This window comes from Rhipicephalus sanguineus, chromosome 7 (assembly GCF_013339695.2).
Source record: "Rhipicephalus sanguineus isolate Rsan-2018 chromosome 7, BIME_Rsan_1.4, whole genome shotgun sequence".
Taxonomy (NCBI): domain Eukaryota; kingdom Metazoa; phylum Arthropoda; class Arachnida; order Ixodida; family Ixodidae; genus Rhipicephalus; species Rhipicephalus sanguineus.
Window position 1 is genome coordinate 3,333,247 of NC_051182.1, and position 16,086 is coordinate 3,349,332.

Below are 16,086 nucleotides of genomic sequence, written 5' to 3' on the forward strand. Positions count from 1 at the left end.
CGACACCCTTCATAATGTGCTGTATCTTGGCACTTTCGCTCATTGACGCATCGACGCGCCTGCAGAGATCGATGATGTCCTCGATATGGGTGGTGAAAGTTTCACCTGGTTCCTGTGCCCATGTGCGCAGACGTTGTTCGGCGCGCAACTTCCGTACGGCAGGGCGACCGAAAACAGCTGATATTGCCTCCTTGAAAGCGGCCCAGTTCACGAACTCAGATTCGTGATTCGTGTACCATAGCTTCGCCACGTTGGCGAGGTAAACGTTGACAGTGCTCAACTTCGCAGTGTCATCCCACCGGTTGGGTCTACTCACTTTTTCGTAGGACGACAGCCCGTCCTCGACGTCCTGGTCTTCTGTTCCCGCAAATATCGGGGGGTCTCGCTGGTGAACCGGCCCGGGGCAGACAGCTGCTGCGAGAGGTGGCGTGTGTTGGGCAGCGTGAGCTAGCATGGTCGACGGCAATGTGCGGGATCGGAGTTCCAGGGCGTAGGCGACGGGGTTTCCTGGCACGATCCACCAAATGTAATAAGGTTTATTGGACAAGCCTAATAAACAGGCGGTAGAACACAGGGCGAAGAAGATGGTGGTGTTCGAACGGAGATTTTGTGGGTGCCTCCGCTCGGGATGATGATCGTTGAGCCCCCTGTCATTGTGTTCGTTTCTTTATTATTGCGATAGCAATTATATGGACAGTCTCGGCTGGATTTTGCCGTCGCCGTCGCCGCCGTCATGCACCGTATATGTATAAGTATGTATATATATATATAAAGGCCCCAAAGAAAAATAACTCAGAAAAATGCTTCCGAAGCGCGGAATCGAACCAGGGACCTCTTGCTCCGCAGCGAGCGGCGCTATCCACTACGCCACGAAACGCAGATCCTCCACGTACCTAACGGCGAGCGTTATATACACACCATTTAGCGCTGGACGGACTCAGAGACAGCAGGCGATAATAAGCGTTTCTTCATTACCAGCGAGGTGGCGCTAGAAGCCCGACGGGCGTAAAGTCCCTGAAACTTCGTAAAGTAGCGACATACGTGCATGAAAGCGCGCCTCCTCTCTTTTCTCCCCCCTCTGCCCTCTCCGAGGCTGACGCCGCGTCGGCATTGGCCAACTGCAGTCACGTGGGACCGCTCGGAGCATTCGTTTGTTTACAGTCGCTCGCGACTGCCATCTTCGCTCTCGAAGCGCGGGTTCGCTGGTTCTCAGCGCATGTGTTTTATGGATACGCGCTTTCCATTCCGCGTGCGTTGTGCTCCGAGATACCTTGCACACAAGACCGACGTCACGGTTGGTTGCCATGGGCTTCTGCTGCGCTTTCGGATGCCGAAACAATCAAGTGAAGGCAAAAAGCTGTTTATGATACCGTCCGGGAAGCGCAACGAGTTGCGAAGGAAGGCTTGGTTACACCGAATCGGAAGATAGAACTTTCGGCCGACGTTTTCGACGCGACTATGCGATGTAAGTTGCTATCCTCTCACTATAAGTACTCGTCGAGGTTCGCGCAAATCGCTGCGTGCTATAACGCCGCAGACACGTCTCAGTTATTTGGGCAGTACGTCGCTTTTCCTCACACGTTTTATTGCTGCTTCTGCGGGTCTGTACTAAGTGTTTTTTTTTTCGAAAATATGATTGCGAAACTTCAGAGATTCGGCGCAGTTTCTTTTGAAGAAACACAGTTACCGTGTGAAAGCTCACATTAGGTGTGGTACTCTCTGTTTTGTTGCGTGCTCGTTTTTTCTGTTTTTTTTTCCCCCAAAAGCAAATAGCTTTCTCTGGCTCTTTGACGCCGACAGATCCGCCGGTGGACTTGCGATAAAAGGTAGGTAGGCAAAGCGTGCGTGTCCAACCGAGTCGCAGGGTGCATTCATCGTTTAGGAACCTCACGTACACGTGTTATTTAGCGCGAAGGTTTACGTGCGTTTCGTGTGGAGGTTTATATCGGCGAGTGGCTTTCCGCCGCGGTGGAGCAGAGGTTTGCGGTGCTCGGCTACTGACCCGAAGGTCGCGGTCGACCTCGCGGTCACATTTCGACAGAGGCGAATAGCTGAAGCCAGTGTGCCGTGCGATTTCAGTTTTCGTTAAAGAACATCAGATGGTCAAAATTTCCAGAGCCCTCCACTACGGCGTCTCTCATAATCATATCGTGGTAGTGGGACGTAAAACCCCGAATGATATTAATATCCGCGAGTGGAGCTCTCGCGAAGGAAACGTTTACGGTGGCAGGCTAGTTTATTCGTTCGCTCGCTCGTTCATTGAGCAGCGAGTATAGTTCGTATGTCAAGTACGTCTACGAGGCACACTTGCGCACTATGGTTGGTGCGTCTAATCTCTTAACGAATCAACCAACGCTGTCTAAATGTATCGACTAGAAATGATTACGCCTTCTGGCGCATTCTTCTTTCAATGAAGCTCCGAGCTGCTGCTTGCACGACAGTCATTTTCTAAATAAATAATAGTCGGCACTCCTAATACAGCCAACACCCATTGCCCATGTGTTTCTTCCACTCTAAAAACTGTCCGCACTTTTGTGAGTCTTCTTGCCCCTCACCAATAACCGTCCTCTGGCTAGTTTGCGCTTCCTTTCTTGAAAACTCGGCGCGCGGCACTTTCCTATCTAGGATGCTTTTTATTAACACGCACGTCATTCGTGACCTGAAAGGTACGGCGCGCCCGGCGATAATGCAAGGAAAGGCACGCGAGATTGATAGTTATTGTTCGGGTACGAAATACGGCCCCATAGCACGCCCTTTTTGTGAGGTTGCTAACAGTTAACAGAAAATAGCGAGCACAGAGATTTGGTGAAAAGAATAAAACAAGTGAGCCGATGCTGGATATTGTTTTGTAGGAAAGAGACGGTCTCAAATACGCCCTTTTGTATTGCAGTGTGCAGTGTTACATGATACAGGCACGTATAGCGGCGTAACTATATTTACCCAACCGATACTTCGGAACGGCTACCTCTAGTGCGTACTGCAGCCTCAGTGCGTCATTGGTATGCGCGGCGAATTCGCCTCGCGAGGACGACGTATACAATGTATAGGTTTCAAAAGGCTTCATGTAGAGCGGGACATTAACGTTCAACATCACACATGTCCTTTACAAACGTGTCCTAACATCTCCTAAACGACATAAAAATAAAAAAAAAGGATACAAAGATCTAGACCGGCTAGTGCGAATGCTTAAAGCGCGCCGCCTGGCAAGCGCGCGCTCCCTTCGCGAAGCGTCGTCTGCTACGCAAGAGCAAGGTAGGTGGCGCCATGCCTTGAAAAGAGAGTGCGAAGGAGAGGAGAACGAGGAGGAACGCGAGCGGAGGAGGAAAGTGTCGCTACTTTACGAAGTTTCAGGGACTTTAGACGGGCGCATTTAAAAGTCGTCGGCGTGCTCGCTCGCTTCTTCTTATATTTGCGCACGGGAGAAGCTTGCCCTTCCGCTGTCTGCTCGCGCGGTTTTCTCGTGGCGAGGGGTAGAGGAATGTTTCACGCTTTCACCGTGATGTCCGCGCTCATGTTGCGGCGCGTACGAATGTCACTCGAGCTCATGGACGGCCGTCAAACGAACAAACAGGAAAGATGAGCTGCGAACCATTCAAGTGTGCAGCAGCTCGACACTTGAAGCACGCCTAGTTTCCTTCGCTGCTTCGGCCCAGCCTTTGACAACAGAAGCTCTGTTCAAACTGAGAGTCATCCATTGGCGAGCCTCACTTCGTATAGCATTAGTCCCTTGCTATCGCATTCATTGCTTCGCCCTTGCGGCGAAACTGTGACTTTTTATACATGTATAAATGCCGACGCACCTTACCGCAGAGCAGATTATCGACGGCCGACGCTCTGTTCGCCGCTGTCAGTGTACAGTGTGTATTGCTGTAGCTTCACTTTCCGTTTCACGGCCACAAGCTCGGCCAAATAAAGAGTTCCATTTTGGACACGCCGACTGCTGCCTTCGTCAGCGTCACTACCTCGTGACGTATCAACGCTCTTACATTTTTCACCCTTCAGTTTGGCTTGTTGATGCGCTTATGTTAGGGAGACGCTACAAAGTACACAGGACACAGCGTTAACAGGACGAAAGGGAAATTTAGCTACTCACTGTAACCAACGCGCGTTCGTACCCCAAATCGAAAAAACAACTATTGTAAAGCGGATAAGAAGACAACAGGAAGAGAAGAGTTTACCAAGCATCTGTCAGGGCATCTATGGGCGCAGAAGCATGCGTCAGCGAGCCATCGATAAAACTATCTTCTACGGAAATCGAGTTCGTGATGGACGTCACATAGGCGGGGTCAAGTGTACTGTCTCTTTCCACATCTAAGAGGACAGACTTTTGGGCTAGTTGGTTCGTTACGCTCATTGAAACCATAGCGCTGATAAGAAAGGGACCACAGAAAGAGGACAGGACGTGCGCTCAGCGCACGTCCTGTCCTCTTTTATGGTCCTTGTCTTATCAGCGCTATGGCGTCAATGAATCTTTCCACATGTTTTTGTGAGCTAATAATTATAGGTCTACTTATGAATAATAAAAAACATGGCTGATCCCTCCATCATAGGAATCGGTATAACACGAAAGTGAAACGTGTCTTCACAGAAGTAGTGCTTATTGTGTAGTGATATATGAGACCTTGTACAATGTCTATTCGTGTTTGGCAGCTATAGCACCGTTTGACGTGGATGCACCCATGTTGACAGCATGTCTCTATCGCGACGACTAACGCCCATGATCATTATTAAACCGTTGTGGTAGCTGACGATGTGATATTTGGACACAGCGAATCCTGAATCCCGCGTAAAGATGATATCAACAAGCTCATAATCAACACTGGTACCCGGTATGCGCTTCTTCAAAGCGTCGTCAATTAAGGAGAGAAACGGCACGGTGTGCGCTTTCTAGTAACGGGTAGCCGACGCCTGTGCTCAGGCATACATAACACACACTGCGCTTCAGCAACACGGGAGGTAGAGGTTCGTAGCCTGAGCCGCAAACGCGTGCGTCCCGCTGGCCTCTGTCTCGCAGGCGCTGCTCTCGCTCACCAAGGCACGACATTCGCCCGTCGAAATCGCGTCCTTTCTGCAACGCATATTGCAGCAGTTTTGTTAGTCGGTGCTCTCGCACTTGAAGCAGTCGGCCGCGGAGAAATCCCTTTGGTGCACGTGGAAGCTACTCCGTTGAGCCGACGCACGCTAACACGAAGCCAAAGGCAAAGAACGTAACTGCGTCAAGCGTGCCTCGGCGACGGCAGCGCGGCCAGTCTACCTCTCTGGTATCGAGACGTTTTAACCATTACCTCCGATATCGCGTGCAATCTCGGAGGAAGCGCTAGTAAGTGTCGATCGTGAAGCATTATTTCTTTTCACACCTCACAGACGGCGGCACCGCCCCGCTCCGCCCGCCGCGAAAGAGAATGTGCGAAAGATATAAGGCGCGTTCGCGCCGTGTCCAGCATTTCCCGAGTTAGCTTACTCGGTAGCGCGTCGGGCGCTTGCCGTCGCGGCCGCAACGTCGGGGGTTCAATTCCCAGCGGGGTATTTTTTTCTTTCTCACCCGTTGGCGTCCATTTTATCAACGTCATATCCGTGACGGATGTACTTGGTGGACCCCGCCATAAAACACTTTCGTGTTAAAAAAAACAGTTCAAGGTTGCAGTCGTGCTGCTAACAGTGTGTCCTGTGTACTTTGCAGCGTCTCCCTACCGTACGCGCATCACCAAGACAACATGAATCAACTAGCTCCTTTCTCGCATCCCTTCAGTTTCTTTAAACAACGGCGCCTGGAGCGTCACCAGCGCGTTTGTTCCTGCGCCGTGGCGTTCGGCGCATTCTTTGCCGGGCGCTGCAGTTTTAAAGCTGAAAAAGTCCAAGATCGTTCGTCTATTGGGTGTTCAGTGAAAAAAGCTGTGCTAAAAAAACTGAACCCAATAATAACCCCTTTTGTGATGCAACGCCGTGATTACTTCTAACGTAACATTTATCCAATCATAGGCCTGCGCTCATCTTCGTCATTTCCGCCCGCAATAGTTCTGACGAGCGCCACTACGCGTTGATGCGTTACGAAGCGATATACACTCTAAGGCAAAATTACCCGAACGAGGAGTAACGGAGCCCAATAGGGGCGCGCAGATGAACGGTTAGACCGTCGTAGGAGCAAGCGGAGAGGGATGCGTGCCGTGTGCAATTCAGTTAGTCTGCAAAGGGATGAACGGCGCGGGAGATGCAGGCCGGGTGCACGGATACGTTCCGCGTGCAAACCGTTGTCAAGGGAGCTAATCGTCCTCCTCGCTCTGGTCAGTCTTCCATCTTGTGTTCGAGTTGGCGTGCTGCCGGTTAAGTCGCGCTCGGAGTTCGCCGATCTAGGACCCACGGCTCGCTTCCTTTGATGCACACGTATGCGTGGATGAGTGTCTCGTGCTGCTTTTACGTTTCGCCACACCCACGAAGTCTGGAGCTGCTCTCGACGCGTCGCGACGCCGCGCTGTATATCTCCGGCGCAGTCACGGCACTGCGTCGCCACCGGCTAGGAATGGCGGCCGAGAAGACTGTAGGCCTATATATATATATATATATATATATATATATATATATATATATATATATATATATATATATATATATATATCGGACTTCAATCTGACTCGGGGCACAAATCGGCGCTGGATTCTTTCACAAGTAAGTGATCGCTTTTTATTCTGCCGTACCTATCGCGTGCGCGAAACTGATCGCGATTATCGGTAACGGACTTGATCGTGTTGTATATCGCGCGCACAAAATGTACCGCGAGGGCCGGCTTGGGCGTGAGCTCGCCTGTGCTTTGTGACCGCCTGGATATTGGCCGCCGTTGTCGTCGCCTGGCCGGATGTTCGCTCACCGATTATTCACCGTGGTGATAAGCTGCAAGCTCGAGATATTAGCAATCTTAGGCAGAGGCCTCGCCGCTGTTTTGCGACTCGTCCGAAACTCTGTGCGGTAGCAACGAGCTCGATTGTATGCCGCGCGCTTGAAATGCACCGGCATGGGTTGGCGGGTGCTTCAGCTAGCCGACATCAGCTGCGATTCGGAACTCTGCGGAAATTGGTCGCCGTGACCTTCGGCTTCCTCGACGCTCGCTCGTAAGCAGCTCGCCGCCGTCGAGGCGTCGACCCCGCTTTCGCTCGCTGTACTGTACTAGTGCGCGCTCGAAGAATTTGGTTGAAATTGGACGCCGTTATCGTCGGCGTCCCCTTCGCTCGCTCGCTAGCAGCCTGGCGCCTTTCGTGGCGTCGGCTTCGCGTTCGCGCGCTGTTCTGCTCGAGTTTCGCTAGCGTCTGTTGCGGCTGACGGGCTTGCTCGAGTTGTACCGCTCGCAAAAAACTCGCCGGCTCGTTGGGGCACGGTGGTTGGCGGCGCCTCGGCGTGATGGCTGCGGCCGCCGCACTTGAAGTGTTTGTTGCGCTCTGTGGCTTGAAATGCGTCTTTGATGACGTATGACATCACGGTGAAAATATTTGCATGCCATATTTTAGACGCGTGTTTTTATTTAAGCATTCGACACTACCAACCGCCACATTCTTTTTATGGAGCTTCAAGCAATAGGCGTAACTGGTCCTGCACTATTATTAATAAAAAACTACCTACTCAATAGAAGCCAAGTTGTCAGTCTGTTAGGTCATAAATCTATACTTAAAGTAACAAATATAGGAGTACCTCAAGGTTCTATTCTCGGCCCACTTCTTTTCATTATTTACATAAATGATTTGCCATCTTGCCTTACCAGTTCAGAATGCTTACTGTATGCAGACGACACAACAATTGTTAACACTGATAAATGGCTCCAATCTCTGACACAGAAACTAAATGATGACCTTTCAGGCTTGGCTGCTTGGTGTATTCATAATATATTACAAATAAATCCCACTAAAACAAAATTCGTTGTTTTCCACTCTCACCAACGTGAACATAATTATATCCCGCCAATATTTCTAAATCAATTCGCAATTGAAGCAGATGATGAGGCGACCTTCTTGGGAATTTAACTGGACTGTCATTTGAAATTTCATTCGTATGTTGCATACCTGCGAAAAAAATGGCTTACGGCATACGTGTTCTAATTAAATCCCGCGATATATTTTCCAAACCCAGATTACTTTCATTGTACTACGCTTTTATTCATTCTCATATTAATTACTGTATCACATCTTGGGGCAATACCTACAGCAGTGATCTCGTCTCCCTTGAAAACTATGCAAAATCACTCATTAGAATACTTACCCACAGTCATTATCGCAGTGATGCTAAAGCACTCCTGCATGCCGACAACATCCTAACAATCGAGAACACTTTCAAATATAATCTAGGAATACTTGTTTTCAAGCAAATAAGATATCAGCTTCCTTTTTTTATAATCCCTCCATCAAGCCTAGAGAATACAAACTTGACAAGGTTTGCACGAAATCACAATTTTAGCTTACCTATAGTTAATACTAACTATGGCAAACAAACAGCCCACTTCACTGGAATCTATTTCTGGAATACTGTACCTTCAGGAATAAAAACCTCGGAATCAATCGGCATATTCAAAAAAAGATATGAAAACTTTCCTCTCATCCATTCTATAATCTGGATAGTTTTGGTCACTTCTATTACTCCCGCTCCCTTTCGTGCCTTCTCACAACCTAATGTTCACGCAGCATCGCATCATCATCCTACATTGCTGATATCAGATGTCTCTGTTTTGTTTTCTTTTTCGTAAATTATTTTTTAACGTTTTTCAACATGGTAATTATCTGAAAACTGTTTAGGAGAGTTCAATTACCTCTATTTTTTATGTTGTCTAATTTCAGTTTTTGTTGCTACTTTCTGCTAATGATTTTCTTCAGTAGAACTCCTTTTTTCTTTTTTACCTGCGATGTATTTTATTACCGGTTTTCTGCACCAATTAATTGTTTCTATATTCACTACTGTAGGAGGTCCCGATTCAGTCTCTGACTATGGGACCTGCTTCTGTATACACAAATTTTGTAATTGATTCGATAACTAAATAAAACGATTTCTGATTCTGATTTCACCTTGCACGTATTTGTCATGTACGTGCGTCTTCATCCCTTCTGTGACGTGTCGCAGAATATTTGCAATATTTTTGTGCTTCGCAGGGGTGAAATTATTTGCGTGCCATGTTTCAGACGTGTTTTAGTTCACATTGCACGTATTTGCACAGTGCGTGCGTCTTCACCCTGGCTGTCACGTGACTAAATATTTGCAATATTTTCGTGCTTTGCAGGATGCAGCCGTTGCCCAGAACGAGCAGAATGCTGTGTGCCCTGGCGCTTACAACGCCTGCCATCTATCGCTTCCGTTGGAGCAGCTTCACAGAAAGGACTGTACGAGATATGACAACGCGGCTGAACCTGTATTGGACATTTTGTAGGGAATTCAATCAAAGAAAGCAGAAACTTCATATGTATAGAAAAAATAAAACGTTTCATTGTCTCACTTTTGTCTTTCGTTGTCGCATTGAATGCGAAAGCAGTGACATACGCATGACTAAATCTTCTTTTGCGTCTTTTCCCCGGCATTTGTTGGTCACCACGGAAAGAAGCACGCGAAAAAAGTATTAAGTCTTGCGGAGAGGAACTGTCGAAAATCATCCCTGGGATAAAAAGTTCATCCGAATGGAGCGTTTGAGTGGACCGACCGTTGGTCCTTGCGAGGTGCAACTGCGAGGACTAACAGTTGCCCGGTAAGGTGTAAAGGTGAGGACTAAATGTTAGTCCATTGTGGGGACTAACTGTTAGACCCGGTGCCGTTAGTCCTTAAAGGTATTAATGGTTGTAGCAGCCCCATTAGTCCCCAAAAGGACGAACCACGCACCCTTTTAACACCCGTTTGCCTTATAGTGTAGGCGCGTCAAAAAAAGTGTTGGAGGGCTCCTTTAAAAACGGAGTCTAAGATTTGTTGAAGGAACACTTGCATCCGCTAGAACTTACGCATGAGTTACCACCCTGCAATTCGTTAAGGTTTGCAAACCTCAAGCTCTGTCATTTGAGCGATTGCTGGCACTTCTCGCCGTGAAAGGGCTTTTATCATAACACTCAGCACATTCTGTGAAAAGGGGTGTCATCACGGTGCGCCTTGTCAACGTTCTTAGAACGTCACTCCCGCATTCGGTGGAATGCAATTTCCGAACACACGTCGAGCGCCTCTTAAGCGCTGGTTATCCGAAAGCCTTGATTTCTGCTGGAGCAGGAAAGCTTTTGAAGCATATCAAGCACGGCGAGCAATTTCAGCCTCGAAATTCACCGGTTCCTAAGATTAAGAAGGGTAGAAGCGCACTGAAGACGAACACACAATGAAGGCACACACACGAACACACATAGCGCTACTTTCAACAGTTTATTTTGTGATCTCGACGCTACTTATAGGGCAAAACCATGAGCACATCTGCTGCGCAGAAGTAACAGCAACATTACTGAGCATCAAAACGGACACCAAGAAAATCAAATTCCTTTTTCGTCAGCGCGAAAGACGGCGTACCAGCATACCTGTCACCCAACTTTTCAATCTCTCCTGCTTCAATTATCTCGCGTGTAAGCTGTTTCTATTTCTAGATAGAACTCTGCACGTGTCGAACAAAGGCATACAACCATACTTCTTACAATGTATTGCTAGGAACCCACCTGCCGCGTTTCTAACATTGTAATGATGCTCACGCAGGCGGTCATTCAAGCAACGACCGGCTTGTCCGACGTAGCTGCGACCACAAGATAGCGGCAGGCAATACACCACACACTCAGCGCAATCAACAAACTTACTTTGTGATTAGTTCTACACCCACGATTTTCATTTGCATTCCTCGTGCGATTGTTTAGCAGTGTTTTTCACGGCAAAGACATATAAAGTAGATGTGCCGTTCAGAGTTATAATCTCTGAGCGTGACACTTGGCAAAAACAAGTTGCGTTGTTTCTGCAAGCAAAGCTTGATATTTTACCTATCTGTGACCCTTTCCTTGTCAGGAATTTGGATGAGGTTATTAATTTTACGAACGTCCACCATGACGAACGCCTCCAGGCCTTTTCTATTGACGTAAAAGATTTGTTTTATTCTATTCCTCATGAAGATTTGTTACGTTTTGTTGAAGAAGTCATTGATGAATATGGTGTAATTAGATTTCAAAACGATGTTGGTCTTTCATGTGGGCATTTCTTAGAACTTCTGACATGCTACCTTAAGTCTACCTTTATTTTATGGGAGGATTGTGCACAGTTGCAGAAAAGAGGCATCTGCATTGGTTCTTGCCTGGCTCCCTGACTGAGTGACCTGTTTTTAGCTCAGCTTTGTGTGAAGCTGTCGGAAAGGTTGAAGGGTACTAATGTAGTTCGAACTTTTAGATATGTAGATGATTTCCTGTTTTTTGTGAATTGTCCTACCGAGCGGCTAGTTGCTGAGTTTAACGGTCTTATACGAGTAATTAAGGATTGTCTTGAGCCCTTAGAGGTGACGCATGAGCTTCCGCAGAATGGCACCATGAGGTTTCTGGACCTTCGCCTGCCGCTCGACTGTGATCATTCCTGTTGGCATTATGAACCTCGTGCAAGTAAACCCCTACTCCCCTACCACTCAGCACATTCCAAACTTGATTACGAAGCTTTGCTTCAATAGCGCCCTAACGAAGTCGGGTCACCATATGGTCCAATTCAGTTTCGATCAGCAAAGAAAGAGGCTGCTGGATGCCGGGTTTCCCCAGGCTTTGCTTGTCTCCGTAGCTGAATGTATCTTGAGGGACAGCAAAAACAAAAACCGAAATGTGGCGAGAACATTTGAGCAAGGGAATCACACAAGGGTGTTACCTTACGTACACGCGGTTTCCCATAATCTGAAAAAGATTGCTCAGCGGGCCAATGTGCGCGTGCTCTTTTCGGCGCCAAACAAGTCGGAAAGGCTGTGCAAGATTACGACGAGGAATGCAAATGAAAATCGTGGGTGCAAAACTAATCACAAAAATAAGTTTGTTGATTGCGCTGAGTGTGTGGTGTATTGCCTGCCGCTATCTTGTGGTCGCAGCTACGTCGGACAAACCGGTCGTTGCTTGAATGACCGCCTGCGTGAGCATCATTACAATGTTAGAAACGCGGCAGGTGGGTTCCTAGCAATACATTGTAAGAAGTGTGGTTGTATGCCTTTGTTCGACACGTGCAGAGTTCTGTCTAGAAATAGAAACAGCTTACACGCGAGATAATTGAAGCAGGAGAGATTGAAAAGTTGGGTGACAGGTGTGCTGGTACGCCGTCTATCGCGCTGACGAAAAAGGAATTTGATTTTCTTGGTGTCCGTTTTGATGCTCAGTAATGTTGCTGTTTACTTCTGCGCAGCAGATGTGCTCATGGTTTTGCCCTATAAGTAGCGTCGAGATCACAAAAAAACTGTTGAAAGTAGCGCTATGTGTGTGCGTGTGTGTGCCTTCATTGTGTGTTCGTCTTCAGTGCGCTTCTACCCTTCTTAATCATGGAATACCAACATGCCCACTTTACGACTTTAGTTCCTAAGAACTGTGTTGCAGTCCTTCATTATGTGCACAACGTTTCGCGCAGGCTGCGAAAAATTGGCCGACGCGGTGACATCACCGTGGTTTTTACCGCTCCGTAAAAGCTATCAAAGCTTTGTAAGCTTGTGAATGCTCCAGCTGCATATCGACTGCGATGCTCTGTGAAACACTGAACGCGCTTTGTGCCCTTTGCTTCCGATGTTGTGTATCTTCTTCCGGAATGTGCTTGAACGATCCGGAGTGTGTTTGAAGAATCGTTTAAGAGAGCATCATAGCAATGTGCACCATGCGCTTGTAGCCCACCTTGTAATTCACTGCCTTGACTGCAGCGGCGTGCCCCTCTTTGAGCGTTGCGAGGGATTAGGCAAGCACCGCCCACGCTTGGCGCGAGAGATAGGAAAGTTTGGTAGCCACCGACTGCACGGCTCTCTGTTGCAAAGGAAGATGTCTTCTTAGTGCACGCCATGTTTCCATATCTTTTCAGCTTGAATCAGCATCATGAGAAGAAGGGAATAATGTTCAACTTTTGTGCGGCCTGATCTAACCGTCTCACTTCGTTGCAACGTATCCAAAGAGCATTGCTCTCTGTACTAGGCCTGTTGTCACCGGTGCCGCAATGCGAGTGCCCTACGTCCACTCATCCCCCAATTAAAGGGGCCGGACGCACACCTCGGGCTTGGTCAAGAAAGGCATTCTACGAACATCGCACACGGCTGTAAACAGTTCAGCTAAATTTTGTAGCTATGCGCGGCACGTAGAGTTCATAAGCGCAGTGAGAAGTTTCCATTTTCGAAGTGCCTTCTTATCAAAGCGAGGCAACGCCCTCACTCAGTTCTGTGGCACGGAAGACAGCTGCATTTCGTCGCACAGAATTGCTGCTATTGCCTGAAAGCTGATATAAATAAGGAGCGACGTTTGGATCAGGTGCACATTTTTGCCTCGGGCTGTTGTCACTTGCCCGCACTTCGCTGAAATTACGCAGTAGCGATGCTAGCGCGCACAGGAGTCACAACGGCTGAGAACGATCGCGTTTCTTGACCCGCGCTTACCATCCTCACGCACACTGACGTGGCTCCTTTCACTCGTGTCTTATCCCCCCGTGTAAATCCTACCGTGCTCTTAGGGACGACAGAAAAGAGAATTGCGTAAAGTATGCGAAGAATCCCTGTAATTCGTTAAGAATACCATAATTCGGGCGAGTTTGTAGGTATTCTTGCTTGAACGGGAACCGCAATGAGACAACGACACAAGAGTGAACAAGAAAAGCGCGAACTTCGAACTAAAGTTTATTGAAACTACAGCTTCTGAGCATAAACTTTAGTTTGAAATTAGCGCTTGTCTGGTGGTCAATGAAAGTCGTATTTTCTTTCTTCCTCCTTATATATATATATATATATATATATATATATTCGCTCTGTACTATTTTTTGCATTCATTTACCCATATTTATTTTGAGCACATCTGGAATAAGCGATGTAAACTAATGTACGATGGTCATCGGTCCCGAGGGGCGCATTTTGAATAGTGAGAGCACTGCCTTCCTGTGGCAGCATAATGACCGCGACTCTCTGCCCCAGCCGGAGCAAAGCCTGCTTCAGAGCGCCGCGTCCGAGCCCAAGCATAGCGAGTGTAGGGACTAAGATAGATTAACAAGGATCTACGACTTTCAATGTCTTCAAAGATAGTACTGGTGGTATCGAACGTGCTGATTGGCGAGCCGCTTTTCTTTCCTGCAGACGGCTCCACGACGGATGCCAAAGAGACAGGATCGACAGTACTCAAGCACTCTCTTGCCGTGAGTACGGCGGTTATGTGTAATTTTAAATGGGCAGTACAGAATACTTCAGCTCAGGGACACGAGGACAAAAAGGAATACGTTGTGTCCACGCGCTTTAAGTCTACTGTAATGGAATGCCAACAAGGCTAAGCATCTACCCTTTTTAACTAAGAAATTGTCTTCTGGATGGCTTAAATATTATGCTGCAGCCTTCATTTCTTCATGAGAATCCGAGGGAATTCTTCGCTGCGTTGAAGCTACGCTGCCGGAGCACCTGAACTGTTAAAGCAATCCGTTTCTTGGCTCAATCAAAGAAGGCGGTCAGCGACCGCCTTCTTCGGTCAGTTCAATTTGCCTTAATGCCTAGTCGGCAAGAATACACAAATCTTCCAGCTTCCAGAACTCGTTTAGTAACCTGATATGTTTATAAGTTAGGTAGGACTGACAATTCGGCAAGTAGGCAGGCATTCATTATTATGAAAACGGTGCGACCGGATAGCTCCATAAATTTGCTTTGTTGTGTGTCGCCACGAGCGGTAATATACTTATTTTCTGAGCACTCGAATGCAACCGCAGTTGAAAGCCGGCGCTCGTGTGCGTGTGACTTCAGTGTTGTCCCTTCTTATTCTGTCGCACTGCTTTCACAATATTGTTTTGTAAGCCGCAAGAGAACTGTAAACGTAAAACGCGACACATGCGAGGTCTTATCGCTCGTTGTCTGGGCAAAAGTAATGTGACCTGTCTGGTTAATATATCTTCTTAAGACATTGTTGTAATACTTTCCTAAAACAGCTTACACTTTATGTTATTGGTGTCTGTACAGATTGTTTTTTTAGAACCTCTGCTTTACATTTTCAATGTTCTCATCGTATTCGTCATTCGATGTAAACGAGGTGATCGCCATGCTGGAATTATTTCGTTAAATCGGGAATTTCGTGAAATCGATAAAGCAAATTTGGGATCCTTCGCAATCTAATATTCTAACGTAGCGACACGCAAAAGCTACCATGCAATTGATTCTGCCGGCAGCCCACAGCTACTCGTCTGGAAAGTGCGCGAGGGCGACCCAGACATAGGGGACACCATGTCCGCGCGGTGCAGGCCAGGTAGACGGTCGCGTGAACATGTTACCGATATTCGGTGACGTTTAGACTCAATGAAGTGGTTATGGGAGCCAGCCGAACGAGAAAGATGCGAGGAGAGTGCAAACTGTCGCATAAACCATGAAATAGCCAAAGCAACCACCACCGCCTCTAACACCATCCGGTGCCGAAGGGCGCTATCGACTCCCGAGTCCGTCGTTCCATGCATGCATGCGGCGTGCACGCTCGTCAAAGTAAAGCTAGGGTCATAACTACAGCGCCAAATGTTTTCCCGGTATAACGTGAGAACGCACGATTAGAGAATAACTCGTCTCGGTAAAAAATTAGAAAATGTGTAAATTCAGAAAATAGGAGAAAATTACCGCTTTTAAATGCGAAGCATTTCTTAGCGAACTAATGCGACTTTGAGCGTATCTATCTATCTATCTATCTATCTATCTATCTATCTATCTATCTATCTATCTATCTATCTATCTATCTATCTATCTATCTATCTATCTATCTATCTATCTATCTATCTATCTATCTATCTATCTATCTATCTATCTATCTATCTATCTATCTATCTATCTATCTAGCCGCCTACGACTTTGTGCTCTCCTGGCCGTTTCGTTAATTGGATGTATACCAAAATTGCTATGGCATAATATTACTTTATTACGAACATAAATGACAGGTCATAACAAGAAAATCA